Here is a 15,986-nt window from a genome sequence, read left to right as displayed (position 1 = left end):
AACTAAAGTAACAAATACATGTATACACCATAATTTATTGCATTCTTCCCATTTTTCATTACATAAATCAAGAAAATTCTCACACATGATACATATCATTTTTATAAAATATACTGCAATATCATTATGCATGAACAATATATAAAACAACATTACTGTTGTTAAATATTCTTTATGATTTTGAAAGCCTATTTTAATAATTAATGAAATATATGTTACAGATTCACTGATGTTGTTGTCCAATGGCCAGGTTCAGTTCATTACAGCACAATCATGGAAAACTGTGCCTTGAAGCAGTGGCTGACAACTACTAACAACAACTGGCTGTTGGGCGACAGTGGTTATGGTTTAAAACCGTATCTACTAACACCAATTGGTACACCAAGTACACCATCAGAGGTTCTTTACAACAATGCCCATGTTAAAACCAGACTAGTGGTGGAGAGGGCATTTGGGATATTGAAATCCAGGTTTAGGCAAGTATATGTACACTTAAATAAATGTTACAGGAAATTCAAACAATTGTTAGACAGTTATTAAATTATAACAGTTAACATTTAAGGGTACTATATTGTACAAATTAGAAAAAAAACTATTTAGTTTTATTTTAAAGCTGTTTACATTTGGTAAATCATGGTTATAATATACAATAAACAATTTTTAACAACAAATTTCAGTTTGGCAATATGTCATGTTGATTTTAAATTTTAAATTACTAAAACAAGCAATATTGCCTTTATAGATGTTTACACAAAAGTGGAGGATGCCTCTTAGTTAAGCCCTCAAAAGCTGCACAAATTGTAAGTGTATGTATGAGATTACATAATCTGTGCAAGGAAATGCATGTTCCAACCCCACTTGTCTTGGAGGATGACGACCATGACGAACAGCTGTTTGATGGGCCACTTAATGGCAATGGCGTGCAAACGCGGCAAAGTGTAGTCGATTTATTTTAAAACTTAATGAAGTTGATGAAACAGCTCAGTGAGTCATGTATTAACAAGAACAATGTATAACTAAACCATAAAACATCATATCCAATGGATCTGTTACACATTTTAATACAAAATGTGATTTTATGTATTGAATATTTGAACTATATATTTGTAATATGTCAATGGGCTAATTAACGCTTGATTGGTCATTGTCGGCTCGGGTACTACTTACATGTACCCCGGGTACTCTTAAGTATACTTACATGTACCCCGGGTACGGTAAATATACTAAAACGTACCCGGGAAATTTAAAGCTTAATCGGTCGTGGTCGGCTTTTTTTTTAAATTAAATATATTCACATTTATGTTAAATTTCTGTAAAATGGCCTCTATATTATCGAAACTCATACTCACAAAGCATGTTGACGCAGTTTAAAAAAAAAGAGAAGTTTGTTTAAGATTATCGGTAGCGCGTTTTACGACATAGAATTTTAGGCGGACATACAACTCGGGTACAGTCTAATGTCGACCGGGTACGATTAAGTATATTTACCGTACTCGGGGTACATGTAAGTATACTTAAGAGTACCCTGGGTACACGTAAGTAGTAACCGAGGCGACAATGACCAATGGAGCCTAATTAACATGTACTTGTTCATAGATAAGATAACAATAGTTTTGTTAAGAATTGGCATTTTGAAAATTCTTTGTTTAAGATACATTAATCATTCTTCATAATTGTATGATAGTGATTTTTAAATTAAAGTTGTTCACAATCATTTTTGCATTACATATGATGCATATGACTAATCAAACAAAAACAATAACTATGCTAATATGTAAAGAATATAAACTATTGTTACGGGTTGCAAGAGGCCAAAGTAGTGACATTGCTTATAGAGCTGATAAAGCTATTTATGTTATGCAGCTCATCTCTAATGTCTGCCTGAACTTGCAACTGCTGGCGCATTATCTCCAGTTTTTGTTCTTTCAAAGCCAGTTTTTGCTCTTCCACAGCCAAAATTCGCTCTTCATCTGAAATACATTCACAATTTTGTTTGCATGTATGTGATAGCAATACTTTTAGCTGGACTAATCACTGAATAGTTCCAGCTAAAATATTTACCTACATGTTGGTATCTGACAAACATGCACAACCTTCATATATTTGTTTTCTACGACATGTCTTCGATTGAAATTCCTTACATGTGTTTTGGGTCATTGTTAGAGGTCACTGATCAAGCTCTCTAAATCTAACATGCAATTTAGCAGAGTTATTTCATACTGTGCTAAGAAAATTCAGATTAAGATTTGCATGTTAAAGCTCCTTTCACTCTCAGACATGAAAACAAGTCATGACATGAAGTTTCATTTATGACCAGTCTTTTGAGGGTCAAAATCACTGTTGCTTAAATAATATATAAATTTTGTGTTTTATAAATTATATTAGGATGAAGCTCTTGAGCTGAAATTTTGAGTGTAGATAGGTTACATGTATATCTAGTGAGGGAATATATTTTGAGCAGCAGGGTCACAATTAATGTTTACAAACACAAAATAAGTGTCCAGTCAATAACTTAACTTTGAAATTTCTGAGTAGGCAGTTTTTATGCAGACCTTGATTATGGAGTAAATTAAATTCAGCTGAATTAATTTTTAAAAAATGTGAAAATATTACTTTTTTGAATTGTAGAATTTTTCATTAATAAAAAAAATATCAATTAGTTTCTTTCATATTTTTTATAGCAACTAAAGATATTTACTTTAAAATTTGTCATTTTGGTCATTATATTATAAACACTGTATTATGTGAATTGGGAATAAGACATCAAACTGGGAATGGACATCATTTTGGTGATTTTCTCAAACAAAACTATTCATGACATGATCTACATATATTTTTGTAATATATTATCTATTATTTTAGCTTAATAAGAAATTTCCCATGACTTTTTCATTAACAGTGATTGAATTTGTATCATTTAAAGTGTATTTTTAAACCGTGTCCATGCGCGGCATGGACACAGTTTCATTTCATGAGGATTTTTTTTTAATAAATAAAAAATCCAGTTTTGAAGTAAAATCAATTTAAATGATGTTATTATACATGCAAGTATATGTTTTAATTATAATTTGTAAAACTAGATTAATGCAACATAAAAAACGGCATATTATGCACTTTTGATAAAACACAATTTATTCCCAAATTGATGTCTTATTCCCAATTCACATAATACAGTGTTTATACGACTTACAGAAAAATTGCATCCTAACACCAAAATGAAACAATACAATTTAAATAAAATAAATAATTTTTTGTAATGACATATAGTATTGTCAGTTTGTTCTTACATGTTCCACATCTGTTGTTGTTATTATCTCTGCTTGTTTTTCTACCTGCAATATAAATGTGCAGCATTAGTATAAGCAATCTATGTCAATATTTAAAAAATATCTGTTCATGTGTTTGATTATAGTGCAATACAATGTGTTTTTAAATACCAAGTGGGTATATTAAATTGTTGAAACAACAAGAATGTGTTTGGTTTTGAATATTTAATAAATTTTGGCCATATCTTCAGTATGTAACATGCCATTTGTACAAAAACAAATTTATTATTAAAAAAATATTGAAATAATCAATTTTTTGCCTATAAATATGTTTTTGTATTTTAATTAAAAATTATTTAAAAGAAAAATTCTTGCTCCAAATATTAAACACCTATTGTATACATATACCTTAGATTGGGGTGGTGAAATGGATGGGGTGTTTGCCTAGCGATCGGGAGTTGGTAGGTTGGATTCCTACTCAGGGAGCGTTCATTAGCTCATCCATATAAAGACACCAAGTACTGGTTCTTCCCAGGAAACGGACTTTACCATATCTGCCTATAATAAGCCTTCCCGTAATAGTCAGTAATTGACGTAGGAAGTATGAATTATAAGTACCTTTTTATGGTGCACTTCATTTTTCAACGTCCGCATTCTTCCTCTTTGAAGATGTGCTTGCAGATATTGATGACTCTGGAGATTATGTTAATAAAGATTGCCATTTACATTTGAATAAACAAGATGTTTAAAGAAAATCTTTGTTAATATATTATTGTTCATGGCATCATGTTACTCATCCTCAAACATGCCTGTCCACAATTGGGTTCAAACAAGGGACCTCCCTGTTACAAGGCTTACAATCTTTCTCATCGCTATAAAGGTTAGGTCATACAGCATGGCATTACATGTACTTCTTATAGCTCAACCTACTGCAATTATATGTATATCATGTTTTATATAAATATTTAATAGTTTTAATTATATATCATTATAATGTCATTTTTTGGAATAAAACTTTTTTATGAAAGGATTTAACTTGCTGTAAATGCTTTTATTTATTTTAAAACAATATAACCACTGCAAAAATCAAATATTATGTATGTTTAAGCTATACCTTTGTTAATTGCACTTTCTTTTTCATAGTTTTTCATTGTTTTTTCTTGCAATGAAGCTGTTCCATCTGATTATAAAACATGTCCATATTAATTTTTTTAAATACTATTATGTATTAAATAAAAATTCATCATAAGCATTGTGAAAAATGCATCATAAGCATTGTGAAAGACAATCTGGTTTAAGGTATGGCTTAAATTAAGAATATCACACTGTCTTATATATTTACTGATATGTGAAATAATTTAGCATATTAAATTAAACATGTTAATTTATATAAAAGCAAACACAAATTTAACGTATAATTGCAGAGAGGTAATACAAGTAAATATACTTTCTTTGGCTATAAAATGTGAAGATAACAAATCATAAGCTATTACATGTGTGTGTATATATATTAAGGAGGTTGAAGAAAGGAAATATATAGTGGGAGATAAACATTAAAGTATTTGCAAATACCTTCAGAAAGTTCTTTGTCTTCTGCATTAAAGGTCGTCTGAACTGAAAATGTATGGTATATTTGATTAATTTTAAATCTTTCATTTTGCTAATGAGTGAAAACTTAGGAACTAATTTAGTATAAATAAAACAAACAGATATAATGAATTTAATATTTAAAATAAATGAGGTTTCAATATATATATAACGTAACAAAGTGTAACATATTATTAAGCAACACATATGTAATGCATTGCAGTTTTATTTGATATTTGTTATATTACAATTAATGAAACTATAGTGATTTGAAGATATATTACCTTTGAAGTTATCAATTCCTGGAAAACCTTCTATGGAGACCTTGGGAAGTGCACTCAGTAGCTATTTAAAATGTGTAGAACATTTGTACACACAAATATAAAATATGAAATGGCTTTTACGCAGATATAATAAAGAAAACAATAAATATATATGACTATTTTGATTTTTTACATTTATAAGTATTTAGATAAGTAAACAATAAACTAGAATAAAAAAAGACATATTACATCATTTACATCTACTTACTGGGATTGAGTGCATTAATTATTTTATATTAGGTCATGTTAATTAAGAAACATGTACATGTAAATCAGTAGGTGTACCTTTTCCTGCCAATCTTTTAGATCAGCGATGGCTGGACCTCCCCCTGTAGCCCGAGCTTCTCTTAATCTTTTTCTTTCCAGCTGCCTGACATCTGTTTTGATGTCAGACAGCTTCTTTTTTACTTCCTCCACTGACCTTTGCGTGAGGGACTGGCTGTTGATACTGCAACGTTTAATTAAAGGGGTACCTTAAAATTATGTTTTTAATACGTAGAAGTAGATATGCCACAGATCTATATATATGTTGGTAGTTGAGACGTCTCTGTAGTCGCTTTTTCTTATTTTAAACAGAAGACGACAAATAAAATATTTAAACCATTAAATCTTGATATTCCTACAAATGCACTATTGATGATATGTAAATGTTAGAATTAAAATCATAAAAGTGTGGCTATAAATACTGTATGCAAAATGCAAAGTAGCAAACTACTGTAAGTTTAACAACATTTACCTTTCTGTAAGATTTTCGTAAAGCTCGAGCTTTACTTTACTTGTCAATTGATTCGACAACTTTCCTTCTAACACCTCTTGATACTCAACGAAACCGTCTACTAACGCGTTAATCTCATTCGCCGACCAATTCATCTTTCTTTTCTTCGCTGCTTCCATTTTGCAAGTCATCGTTTTACACGGGAAACGACACTGTCAAATGTTCTCTATAAGGTCCGCGCAATCACACGACTTCTGTTTAGAGATTATTCTAGCATAGCAACTAAGTTTTCGGCTACGTTCGGTTTATAGAAACGCACTTACGCATTCGGAAAATTGTACGTAACTTTATACGTACGTACATTTTCGTCCGTAAAGTTACGCATTGTACCAGAAACGGTCCCCAGGTGCTTAAGCGTCCGATCGTCAGATATGGATGATTTTATCGCCAACTTGCTAAAAATAAAGTGAAATGGTCACTTGTGAAATTGTAAATCATTATATTAACTCATACTTGAGATATTCAAGTTTGAAAATGTTGCGTTAGAAAAGTCTTCAAGTGTATTGACCTTTGTGTAATTCTATTCAAACAGTGTATGGTCTCATAAGATTAACACGACTTTGATAACTGACATGTAACATCTGGAGAAATTAGGGGAAGAAATTAGGAAATCCACGTCGTGCACGTTGTCGAAGATTTGCATACAATCACACCAAGCAATAATCTTTTTAATGGAGTTTATATCTCCGACAAATAAAAGCATTTTAATACATGGTTAATCAAATCATCGAAACGTTAATATCGGATACGAAAATGTTATATACACATTTACCTGTTAAACGCGAACTCGATTTAAACGCACCAATTTCACGTGTGAATAGCTTCCAATAGTGCATACATATCTATGTACAAAACGGATATTTAAAATAGAATGTCGGATAGTTGAAAACTTACCACGCGATTTGATTCTGATTTACTCTTAACCCGACCTATGTGTATGTTATGATTACATAGTATTTGCGACACATCGAAATTCCTCATATTTTAATAAAATGCACACGAATAACGAATTCTTACACTTCATATCTAGTTATATTTTATGGTATGTGTTTTAGTACACTTATACCACTCATGTCCACACCAAATAACACCCGATTGTATATTTGTATCGCAATCTATTAACAATAATAACACTAATAATACACATTTCAGTTGTCAAAATATATCACGTACTTCATCTGGTACTTGGGTTCCATGTGCTTGAGAATATTGTTGATATCCAATCATTGTCATTTGTATTGGCATTCAGATATTGAACGCCTTCGGTGGTACAAGTAGAAATCATATAAGAAAGGTTTGACAAACAGCTAGGCGGAAATTGTTGTAGTTGGGTTGACTGTCTCCTGTTCTGAAATTATTGTCTCCTTTTTTATAATTGAACTGACCATTTATAATACAATCGTTCAATTATATAAATCGTATTAAATGACGCGTAAAGCTAGTGTTAGGGGGGCCACTGGCTGAACAAGGAAGTACTATCAAGAATGTTTCACATGCTTACCCAGTTTCAAGATAGCCCTTTGCTACTAAATGCGAGGCAAGCGTTGGCATTTACAAACACGAAAATATAAGTTTACATGGCCAGATCGTTGACAAGAATACAAAACGTTTATACTTTTTTATAAGCATCAGTATATCAGGATCTTATCATTACGTTAATTTTGCATAAACATATATCGGTTTTTGATCGCAAGCATATGATAACAAACATGCAATTTTTCTTCGAAAAAATACTTTAACAATTATATCAAGCTACCGACATATACAATCCTAAATATCGCTTCTAGTTTAAAATGGATTTTTCTCCATCTCGAATACATTAAATCATTTTAAAGATTCTAAATAAACGTTTGCGTTCTGACGATTTCAGTTTGAACACTCTAGTATTCTGTCATGCTCAAAGATACGTTAGTACTGTAAACGCGCTTGTTACCGTTGCAGAACTAGTAGTTGGTCTCTCATGAGAAATATGGAAAACATATCTAAGTGCGTTCGTGTACAGTTTTCTTTAAAATTGTCATTTCGAACATCCATCGTTCACAGTACACGAATAGCCCGCCGATGACAACTAAAATTATAACAGATCCCAACCTCAGGGATAGAAACAACTTGGATAGCTGTACCATTGATATATGAGACTGTGATCATATTCTACATATTATGACATAACATATCGTTTACGCGAATAGTGAACATGTATTTTATAGTATCTTGTTTCGGTTCATAGCCGATCTCTTTTTGCTGTTGTAGTACACTTGAAGACTTTTCTTACGCAACACTTTTTAAACTTGAATATGTCAGAAATGAGTTAAGATTTTGATTTAAAATTTCAAATATGATCATTTGACTATATGTTGTGCAAGATTACGATAAAAATCATTTATCCGTGACAATCAAGCGCTTGTGCACGTCGGGTAGGTGTGGTTTCATTTTTTTGCACGTGAAAATGTTGAAACACTATGCGATTCTCATTGTATTTCAATTTCTTCATTTTAGGTGGGTTAGTACATCAGGAAAACATAAACTTAATTTAAAAAAAAACTATATATCTCGTATGAAATTTCAGGAGTGCGACACCGCAATCGGCATGTTACAGGCTACCTTCCCCGCTGGCTGAAGCCCTATTTTCACGGATGAATGATTTCATCGTTTGCTTGTACATACAGTAGTCAAATGATCACATGTACTATTTTAAATCAAAATATTTACTCATAAATGAGATATTTAAATTTGAAAAATGCTGCTTTCTAAAAGTTATCAAGTGTAGTACAGCGCGCTATACAATTTCAATTTAATTTCAATTCCATAATTCTAGGTCGTGTCTTACACCAGGAAAACAAATCATTAATAAGAAAAACAATATGGCTCGTATGAGCGCAATGTTACAAGCCGGTCGGTCATTAAGAAGTGTAAATTAATGCGTTTTACATTTCACATTATTATTTTACCATGTACGATTTTGAGAATTTTACTTTTTCCATGATTTTTAAAGTGTTATGTTGGATATTTTAATGTTGAACAATTTCAACTAAATTTAAAATAATTATCAGATATGTGTTGAAGTAGTCTAAGTCCAAATTTCAACAATATCCGTTCGCAATTAAGGGAGCTATATTGACTTGAATGCATGTTGCGTTAGAAAAGTCTCCAATTGAATTAATTAGAACAACTTTCCTGTAGGCTGGGGCAATAGGTAAAATCAAGACCTTATTTTGAATTATGGTGAAAGATAACTTAATGCCTCGTATAACCAACACATCGCCCTAAATAAACAACTGTCTGTATGAACATAAGTAGGATCCCGATAAATCTGATAAAATTATATTCGGACTTTTTCAGTTTTTGCAGAAGAACACGCAGACGGATGGATAAACAGAGGAAAGGATTAACTTACAGACCTTTAACCCAGCATGTACCGTTCATACAGTTTCATGAAGAAATATGCTGATTGAGTTGATTTATTTTTTAGCTATTAAAAACAATTAACACGTTAACTCATACAACATCCTATTTCTTATAGTTTCCTATACTTTCAGGGATTTTAAAAACAAAGCAATTTTGCAAATAAAATATTATCTTTTGAAGCTTAATTGCTATGTTTTTTACCATCCCTGAAAGTATAGGCAACTATAAGGCATGCTCCCAGAAGACTATTTCTATTCATTAAATGCTATAAATTTGTCATATTTGGACGAGAGTCATCTTCTGTTTCCGGTGAATATGAAATATAAGGAAACAACTGACATATCAGTTATATTTGTAAAATGATCAGATCAGGTCCAATTCAGTTCCCATATAATTAGCTGAAGACCATCTAATCATTGTATGCTGGCTTAATCCAAACATTACATTATTAGGAGTAGGAGATATCAATGAAAGTTACCACATCCAGAATAAATGTTTAGCACATATGAAAACATTATGCAAATCTAACTTACAAACAATACTACTTAAGGTTAATATCTTCTTATTTTAATCAAATTGCGCTTTGTGGTTGAAAAGAAATAATATGTGTGACGGACGAGAGTTGAAAAGTCGCAAAAATATAGCTCACATTACCTCAACCATAGTATTTCGTAATAAGGCAAATAACAACATGTGATCAGGAGTCTATACGAATAGAATAAACAACAGCATAATACGAGACATGTGTATCAATTATTTATTTGTTCAATAAAGAAATCTCCATCGTATACGTCGTATGTTTAAACAAAAAAAAAAAACTATATAATTTGGCAACTATGTCTAGGCTTCAAAATGCACTACATTATTGACTCAACACACCTAGCTTGTGTCGCTTGTTGCACTAGTTTGTATAACTTGTTGTAATATTTATGAAGAATAATATATACAATAAAGACTAAATATCTTCTTATCATGTCACCTGTTTAATGAATGCATTTTCCGTAATCAATTAGCATTTGTAGCTAGTGATGTATATATACTCGACGCATCTAATTTTACGCCCATAGCATTAGCATCTAGGTATGTATATGTAGGTGACGTGTCCGGTAGTGTTCCAGCAGCGTTAGTTGCCAAGGATGAATATGTTTGTGACCTCATATTATCATCCAGGTCACTGTAGTAAGACGTTGACACTTCGAGTCCGCCTGTTCGAGCTGCGAAATCCGCATTATGATGCAAAATAACGATTTAAAAATAATCAATCAATACAAAATAATAAAGTTAAATTTACGTCTTGAAAATAAAAATAGCATGTGTTTTTGATGTGTCATATTAGTGTTACGGTGGCTTTTGGAATAGAATGAATACCTATACTATAGAATGGTGGTAATGAAAGTGACGCGTAAACTTATAAACAGTCATTTGAACAATCATTGTGACATTTCTGAAAGGTAAACGTATGGTATAAACATATGTTCGCTGTGATTTGTAATTAACTTATTGTTCTATGATTAAACTCATTATCATAAGTTTTAAATTGAAACAAGTTTACCTTTTCATAAGACTGTTTTCTTTATTATCTTAATAACAACATTTTAAAACAACCTTTGTCAATAGGCGGTATTCCATCAAATGCGCTATTTTCGTACACATTCCGAGGAGATCCGCGATCTTGAGGTAGCCTATATAGATTTAAAACCAAGATACCTGTTTAATGCAGATTGAGATAATATCGAGAGTTGCAATTGTTTATATTTTAAATAGTATAATATAAGATAAAACGATGACAAATCAAATCAATAAGGGTAAGGAAGTGATGCTGTTTATTGGCACCATTTCAGCAAACGTATTGATATTTCATGGAATTTTTTTTCCTGTTTAGTCTTACACAATTTTAGCAAAGCCTCGTTTTGAGAACGAGCTTAATAATGTCAGTTACACCGCTCAGTAGTTGATGTTTTTTTATATATATTATGTTTAACGAAGGAAACAAAACTTCGATCTCACAGTTTGAACTAAGAATAAAAAAACGTATGGAATAATACTTATTCTTCACAAGAAAGATCAAAAGTATAAAGCTTAAAGACGAATAAAAATACCTCCGTTTTAGAACGACCACAATAACCACAATGAATATGATCAGTCCCACGCCCCCTCCAGCTGTCCCGGCAATGATAGCTACAGGTGGATTTCTCGTAGTGTCACCTTCAATAGCAGCAGGTTGATGAGTCTTGTTGTCATTTCCATCAGGGACGGCTACGTTCACATCTGCGTATAACTTAATGTTGTAGGTGTTTTATTTGCAGCACAAAAACACACGCTAAATACACATGGTAGAGACGAATGATATATTTGTAATTGTATTATATTCATTAATGAATCATGAACCGACTTTGAAAAAATGCAAGTTTATATAATGAATCTAGATTTAGTTATTCCATAAAAGAGTATTTCTCTTAGTACACAATACAATATTTGTATATGCTAAAGTTCATTCGGCAATGTCGAACTTATTAACAACATACCAATATGATTATATGAATACTACCAAGAATGCGTTTAATTACCACATTTGTTTCCTGAGAATCCTTTCGCACATCCTTCGATACAATCGCCATCAATATCGCACAAAGTGGCTGTGTTGTTTGTAGATCTTAAACACATTTCAGGACATCTTTGATCGCAGAGAAGACCGTAATAACCGGGAATGCAACCACCGGTACACGCTCCGCTGTCTTGCAAACATTCGTTGTTCTTACATGTTGAGCTGCATGACACATTGCATGACTTACCGTATAATGTATTGTTTATATACTTATGGCATGCTCCTGAATGTATGTCGCATTTAAAGTTGTCGCACGTATTAGGACAATTATGTTCGCATATTTGACCAAAGTTACCTCTCATGCATCGTGTGCATGACGTGCGGTTCATACACGTGTCACACGGATAAGGACACGTGTCTTGACATTGGCCTTTGTATTGATCGCATTTTGTTGAACAATGCAAAGGGCATTTAAATTCGCATTTATCTCCATAATATCCTGATATGCAGCCGTAGCATTTTTCACGCGAACTGTCACATGCTACACACGTGGCAGGACATGCTTTGCAATTACCAGTTATGATATCACATGTGCCACTACAGTTATATTCACATGACAAATCACACAATCGGCCATATTTGCCAGGTGGGCATGCTGAGCAACTATATTTATAGATTCATATATTCATATATTCACAGTTTAAGCATCCACGTATACACTTCAGTTTACATGTATCACCATGGTATCCTGGATTACATTGACAAGACCCATTGCCTTTATCACATGTAGCAGCGCAATTATCCGAACATTTCTCCGAACAAAACGGGCCAAAATATCCATCAATGCAAGAGCACCTACCATCTTCAAAATCGCACGTGTTGTTTTTACATCCATTATTACATGGATTTGCACATGTAGTTGAGTAGTGACCTGTTTTACACACAGTACATAAACTTGCATCGGTACAACTCGCACAGTTCGAGTACGCGCAAGGAGCACAGTCATTGTTAAACAGATAGTATTCATCAGCACAGCTAGCGCATTTGTTTCCTTGACCACATTTAAGACATGAATCGGAACATTGTTGTGCTATTAAAAAGTAAAATAAGAAACATTAAACACCACCGTGTTAAAGCAGAATGATGTAAAACAAACAATATATTAATTTGATTAGTACTAACTACTGTCAGTCGTACTAAGAGCTATACAGAAAATGATGACATAATTGTTACAAACATACTTTTTTTATAAACTTATATATAATCTAGCGATTTTATCAGTTGTGTTAATGGTGCTCAATAAACGATTTTGTTTTAAATATACACAGCGCATAGAATACCAGTACCTTGAGAGAAAACACGGCACATGGAGATTAACACAAACACAATATATATCCTGCACCATTGTTCGTGTCTCGGATTTAGAGAACAACCCAACACTCTCATCTTAAATATCATTATATAAATCACTTTAATAATCTTAAGTAAGATAAAGCGCATACACCTTAAACTTTTCTAACGTATATAAAAACCGCTTCATTCTTTATTCATATAAATATATTTATAGTCCTGCCAAAAACAACATTTTTTTGTTATCGAAATGTTAATATCGGATACGAACATGTCATAAACCATTTTGTCAGTTTATTGAAAACTATATTTTAACGCACCAGCTACACGTTTGAATGGCTTTCTATTGATGCAAACATGTTTATGTACAAAGCGGTAATTTTGAATAGAGGATCGTTTACTACACGGACGTTTAAATTTGTGAGATATTACCCATGTGTGATATTTCAACAAATATCTCACACCAATAATAAAACATTAAAACAGCAACTTATTGTTTATTGCACGGGTTAATTTAACAAGTAGAACAATAAATTGCATAGCAAATCGCCGATAAGTAAACATGTGTTTAAAAAGTATAACGATGTTTAGCTGCTCAATGGGTCCCATGTGTTTGAGAATATTGTTGAATTTCATCGTCGTTGGCATTAAGAGTTCGAACGTCAAGAAGCAAGAAAGGTTTGACAAACAACTTTTACGAACGATGTTTCAGTAAGTTCGTGCTGTAGATACATACATGTTACTTTTTAAAGTATAATAGTCTATTAACTGGACTCCGACAACTAACGTTATTTATTTCTAGCTGAACAGAAAATAAGCATCGACTTTACAAGTAAAAATGTATCCGCTGACAATAATAGTACAATTGTTCACTGTTTAAGTTCGACATGATTAAAATAACGTATTAATGTGTATGTCAGGGGAAACTACTCGCTAAACTGTAGAGTCGAATCATCAATCTCCACGCAGAGTTGTCTTTCCTTGCTCTCACATACAACTCTGCGAAAGGCTCAGCCCTCAATTTTGTCTATAAAATAGATAAAACCGAACAAACGCATTCAACGTATATTTGATTGGATATTTAAGATCGCATGCATTAAATTAAGAAATATGACTTAAATGTACGATAAATCGTGCAAAAACTTGCGAGTTTTAATGCAACTCTTTGGAACTAATTTATTGCCCATTTACGCAGATGGAATCATTCCACGCACTTCACAAATGTAAACAATTGAACATATTTTTTTTGAGTGACGTTAGGAATTGCTTCGACGTGTGTATGTATGTTGGTTTCTTAACATAAAAAACTATATCAATTTTATAATAATGAATTAAGACTGATATAAGATATCATGATATGAGATGGTTTTCTTTAATGCAGTGAATGCAATGTAATCGTCGTGCAAGAGATTGTTCAGTATTCTGTAACCTCAATGATGAACGCTTACAATGATCATGACATACATGAGACGCTTTCATAACAATAGTCCGTTCTGAGCCCAACAGAGAGGTGAATGTTATGTAACCGTCGTGGAAGAGATTGTCGAATCATGTGCTTCTCCGTTTGAAGGTAGGGCTCTGTAAAAAGTTGTTTGGCAAAGTATTGCATTTACAAACAAAAACATATGAGTGTTATGGCCCGATCTCTATCATGTATACTTACGTCTATATTTTCATGAACAAAAATATATTTACATCGAATAATTCTGGTGCCTTTGCATTACAACAGAGCGGTTATTCCATCGAAAATAAGAAAATAAGAAAGATACAATTATGCGTTCAAAACAAGTGAAAAATTATATCAGGAAACATGAATGTACTGTAAAATTCATTTACTCATTCGTATCGTTAAGTTAGAATTGATCAATTTCCGTGACACAAACAGTATTTGATGTCACATGAGAAATCTAGAGAACATTCTCTTATTGATGTGCGTTCGTGTACAGTTTCACTTAAGATGGAATATATCGCATAAAGCATCGACAATACACGACGAACCAACCGATAATAACTGAAGCTAAGAGAAAAGAAAAAAACTGAGAGTGAAACAACATTACCAGTTGTTACAATAATATATGACATTGTTACTTTTCTAGCTTTGTACAATATATTTTTGCTCTTAACTGTTTTGTGGTCAGAATTTAAGCTATTTTGCGAGAATATAATCGAATACACATGAAATTTGAACATGTTTTAAGAAGGCTTTCATAACCTACACTCTAGTTGCTTCATGTTGCAATACTAAACAGCACAAGTATTAGTCAAACAATAATAATTTTTTTTTATGTTTTACGAGTATCCAGTACATGTAATTTTTTTAATGTCAATATCTACATTATGTTATCAATAGTATTAATGACAGAAGCAAAATCTTTCCCGGATTAATAAATGTTGAAAATCACACATTTTAAAGCACTAACTTTTTGTAATATATATTTATCATGCCAAATACCTTCCTTATGTTATCAATAGTGTAAAAAAACATAAGCATATGTTTCTCGGAATTAAACATGTTAAATATGCAACATTAACAATTTAAATTAAAAGTAACTAAAGGCGAACATGAAACAACTACACAAGTACTTTATAATACATGTTTAGCTAATGTATCCATTCATCTTCCCCTCCGAACAAGTGAACATCCAGCTGTTAATATGTTTCGCACTTAATGAAATACACTTAAATCCCCTTTGTTCATTATTCTGAAATGAACACCCATGGGTACATTCTCGAGT

General features: G+C 32.1%; 1 protein-coding gene across 1 annotated transcript in view; it reads right to left on the bottom strand.

The window, feature by feature from the left end:
* The window catches only part of LOC127858922 (uncharacterized), a 52,459-nt gene that overhangs the window by 14,761 nt on the left and 21,712 nt on the right, over positions 1–15,986 (bottom strand). The gene's annotated exons all lie outside the window — the stretch shown is intronic.

Source organism: Dreissena polymorpha, chromosome 14 (genome assembly GCF_020536995.1).
Source record: "Dreissena polymorpha isolate Duluth1 chromosome 14, UMN_Dpol_1.0, whole genome shotgun sequence".
Classification (NCBI taxonomy): Eukaryota; Metazoa; Mollusca; class Bivalvia; order Myida; family Dreissenidae; genus Dreissena; species Dreissena polymorpha.
The sequence above is the reverse complement of the archived record's forward strand: the minus strand, read 5'-3'. Positions and strand labels throughout refer to the sequence as shown.